Consider the following 4,604-nt stretch of genomic DNA (forward strand, 5'->3'; position numbering starts at 1 on the left):
AGCCCCAGCACTGTCCCTTCCTGTCCCTCTTGCTCAGTCCCTGAAGCACCCACCCTCCTGCCCTTGGATGGCAGTAGAGGTAAGAGGGGGAGGTGACTAGGACTTTTTGTCTGTAGTCTTGTTGGCCATGGGAAACTTGGGGTCCCCTTCCCACACTCTATTCTTTATATGGGGGAAGGCAGAGTAGTATGAGAGAGGTGAGCACCCCGAGACACCTTTAAGATGCTAGGATTCCTTAGACAGGTCCCTTTGAGCTGCGGGGTCCAGGGGGGAAGAAAGGAACCTCCTCTGAGGCTTGCACTAAAGCCATGGGACTTTGGGGAAATGTTAGGTTGAAGGAGATCCTTCAAGACCTAAGGGTATGACCTGCTGGGCAGGAAACAAGTAATAAAGGGCTCCCAGTCTAGGGAAGGCTCAGGCTAACCCCCATAGCTTAGCTCTTGATGGGGAGGCTGCTAGCTGCCTCCCACCTCTGCCAGAACCTGCACAGTTCGAAATGGCTGCAGATCTCATTTAATAAAATGGTGACCCTAGTTATTCATTATCCATCTCTCTCCTCTTTCTTCTGGATATGGGAACAGTAGGGATCCTTCCAGAATCTGATTGGATATTTCCACCTGATATTACCTGCTCTTGATTCTCAGATTTGTGATGGCTTCTCGCCAAAATTATGCTAAAACAAATATTTCTGCGTAAATATGATCTGAATAGTTTCTATACAAGTGTGGCTGAACCCACATCCTTTGATGACTTCTCTAGAACAACTCTGGTTCATAGTGGGATTGTGTGTGTGTTATGGAAAACTGGAACTTGAACAAACTCTGCAGAATCAAAACCCAGGATTTAAATTTGGACTGCATTAGCACAGCCAGCTGTAATCAAATGATTTTATATATAGTTACAACTGTAGTCACATATGTTTGGTCTGATTTTCAGAAACTTTTTCTGTGCAAAAATGCTAGCAATGAGCTAGTCTGGTATTTTCTAAAGTTTCCTAAAGTTCTGTACAAGTTTCATACTTTTAAAGTTACAGATAATTTCAGTGCAGCTAGCAGACACACACTTACACACCCACGTTGTGAGCTATTTGGTGAGAAGTAGTTATTGTGCATACAACAAATGCCAGAGGAAATTACAGAGCTCCTTCTTTTAAACATAGAAAATAACCTCAATCTCTTGAAGTGAGAAAGCAATAAATACAATGTGGCCCATAAAGTTGTACACCATAGGGTAAAGTACATCCTGAGAATAGATACCAATGGATGGATGCTGCTGTTTTCTAGCTAATATGCCCCTGTTGCATCATTTGCTGTTCAGTGACATTGAAGTATCTTGAAACAACCAGCCTGGATTGAATGATGAATGATGCAGCGCAGCTCGAAGGTTCAGCTCTTTCTTTTTTTAGCCTGGCAATTTGGCAGGGATTTGTTCCAAACAAGTTTACCGCTGTTCCCAAAGTGCACCAGTCAGGGTTCAAGGTAAAAAAAACTTTGCTGTTGATTCTTTTTGTACATAAACCACAGAACTTCACCTTCTTTCTGGCTACATAGCTGCCACTTCACTGTAGCAGAGGGCTAAGAGCTACAGAAACTTTGGTACCAAGAACTTTGAGCAAGGGTGCCCATGTAGCCAGGCATCCCAGCATGGAATGTTTATCCCATCCCTGTCACTGCCCATACTGTGCCCTCCCTATCTGAGCTGCTGCCGCTGCCACAGATTGTGTGCCCAAATAAATCTAGGGACCCTATTCTTCAAGCATTACCAGAGCCAGTCACAGGGAAATATGCAACTGCTTCACTTCCATAATCAGGACTTTGTGTTCCTCGGCTGACAGCGAAGGAGGAGGTAAATAGCTGCTTATTGCTTGGCTTCTCATTCCTCTGAAAAAGAGATAGCGGTGAAGTGATGAGTTACACATCTGTCTTATTGTAGGTGAGAGCTTGTAGTGTGATTCTAACATTTTCTCCCTTTCTTATTCTGAAGGTTATTCTTGCAACTTTAATTGAGATGATATATTAATAGCTGAAATATCTTTCACATTTTTCAGTGGGTTTTCCAGAGCCTATCATTATTAACGTGTCAACAGGTCTTCTCTTTCTCTTCAGCTCCAGATATACCTCAGCCTGAGGTATTTTTATTTTTTTTTACTTTAAAATTAGGTTGTTCATAAAATAATTATTATTAATAATAATGTTGACTCTTCTGTTAACACCACTGCTTCAAATAAACTCAGCACCTTTCTTCCAGTGTTGTTAATAAGGTAGCAGTGAAACTATAAGAATGAGGGGGTGGGCAGAATGCCTTGGTCTGTGTTGTCAGAATAAAGAAGGAGGTATCATACCCCCACCCAACTTTTTATCCAAACTATTCTGGACTCATTGCCTCTTCACCCATACACAATGAAGTCAGGTTTAGATTAGGGATGTGTGATGGATTTCATTTCTGTGAATTCTGATGCAAACTACCATGATCCACGCCTACTAGACTGATGTGCAGATTGAAACAAAATTATAATTTGGATTTTGAACCTCTCCAAATTGTTTGGTTCAATGCTTGGCTAAAGAATATATGTGCCAAAATGCATGCTTTACGATATAACCTGTTTTAAAAGGTTTACACTGAGATAATATGTACATTCCTTTAGTAGTGCACCTGGTGCCATTCTAGTACAGGCAAGTCCCCATTTAAGTGGGGGTTACATTCCAGGTCTCCACACGCATAAACAAAACTCACATAAGTGGAGAGCTTGCTGCAGTACATATAGCTTCCTGCCCAACAGCTGTTAAGTGGGGTAGTACAGCAGTAGCAAGAGCTTCCACATGCCATTTTGGAGCATTTGTTGTTTTGGCTCACTGCTGTCCCCTTCGGGCTCTGGGGAGGGTCTCCTTGTGAGCCACAAGACTTTCCAGCTCTCTCCCACCATTTCAGGTTAGAACTGATTTATTTATTTATTCCCCAGTGCCACACATATACACAGTCACCTGCGAGTCAATAGCACATAAATTGTGGGTGCCTTCTAGGAAATTATGAGTGTCTTTTAGGGATGGATGAATCTGTCAACTTTGGACAAATTAGAAACAGGGAGAAATACCAATCTTAAATTCAGTTTACCACATTTCTACATCACCTTGTGATTTTTTAAAAAATTCATCATTTTTAATTCATCAGCATTGTAGTGCATATTCTAATATACTCAATTTAAATGTAACTTTGCCTATTCTATACATTTTTACAAGCAGCATTTTAATGTATTTTTAATGAATTGACAGTTTTATGCACTGTTTCTCCCAATGTTCCCATTTTTGTACATATGCTTTAGTTGGAAAGCTGTTCTGCAAAAATTTGGAGAAGTGTGAATTTTCAGCCAGGCCATAACACCAAGTGCCTTTCTGGTCTCAGGTCTTGATCTTGGTGAGTAAATGAATGAATAGGTCAAAATGCTGCTTATTTTGAATTTTCTCCAGCCATAACAAGAAGCTACATCATGGACTACCATGTCCTCTAGGATTTGAGATCTCACCTAGATCAGATGTGGGGAACCTGTGGCCCTCCTGATGTTGCTGGACTCCCACTCTCATCAGCTCCAGCCAGCCAGCCAGCTCAATAGTCAGGGATAATGGGAGTTGTAGTCCAATAACATCTGAAAGGCCATAAATTCCATAGTCCCAATGCAGAAACTTGATAAGGAGCTGGATCGCGGTGGCTCTCACTCAAGTAATGCCAGGAAGAACAGGTGTTGTGCCTGTGTTGCTACAATAGACCAACAGAGAATACTTATTTAGTTTTAAATAAGTTTACCATTGCTGCTGGTCTCTGTAAGTCCCTCAAGGCCACCATACAATTTACTGTAGATGGAAAACTTGGTCATAGCTTGGGATAACCTGGTGGCAACTTATTTTGAGTGCAATCTTCCTGTTTTGGACAGAAATATAACTGCACAGGGCAGCAAATGAACCACACTGCTGTATTGTCATAGCATTAGCTCAACAGCAAGCCAAGAGATATGTGTCATTATGTTAATGCACTTGTCTGCCTCAGAACAGTGTCCCCAGCACTCCTATCCATCATGTAAATGCCTTGCAGAAACAGTCTTCTGGATTCTCTTTGTGTACTTGCTGTCACTGCTATGGGAAGTAATGGCCTGAAATCATTCACACCATTAGTTTTAATGGATTAGAACTATGTCATTTAAGGTAAGGTACAGGTGCGAGTGGGCTTGCAGAGTGCATCTCTACCCACATGCCACTGGCTAGTGTTACTCTGAGGGTTAAAAAGAAAATGAAAAGAAGAAGAAGACATTTTCCTCATCACCTTGGGAATGAAAGTGATGCATTTTCCAACTGTCCCCACTGGAGGTCAGTGGAACATTGTTTACCATTGTTTGCTAGAACAAAGAAACTGCAAAACAGTGACATTTCAAGGGTGAATGTATATCTTTTTCAGTGTCTTTGTTATTGTACATCTACAGATAATTCTGTAAATTGTCCATAATGCCTAGTTTTAATGGTCACCATTCCATGCTTTATGGGACATTAAATCAGTGTTTGTTTTATTGGCATAATTGCTTATTTAGATGCACAGAAACTGCCAGAAAAGGTGCCCCC

This window comes from Podarcis cretensis (genome assembly GCF_951804945.1).
Source record: "Podarcis cretensis genome assembly, chromosome: 6".
In the NCBI taxonomy this organism is placed as follows: domain Eukaryota; kingdom Metazoa; phylum Chordata; class Lepidosauria; order Squamata; family Lacertidae; genus Podarcis; species Podarcis cretensis.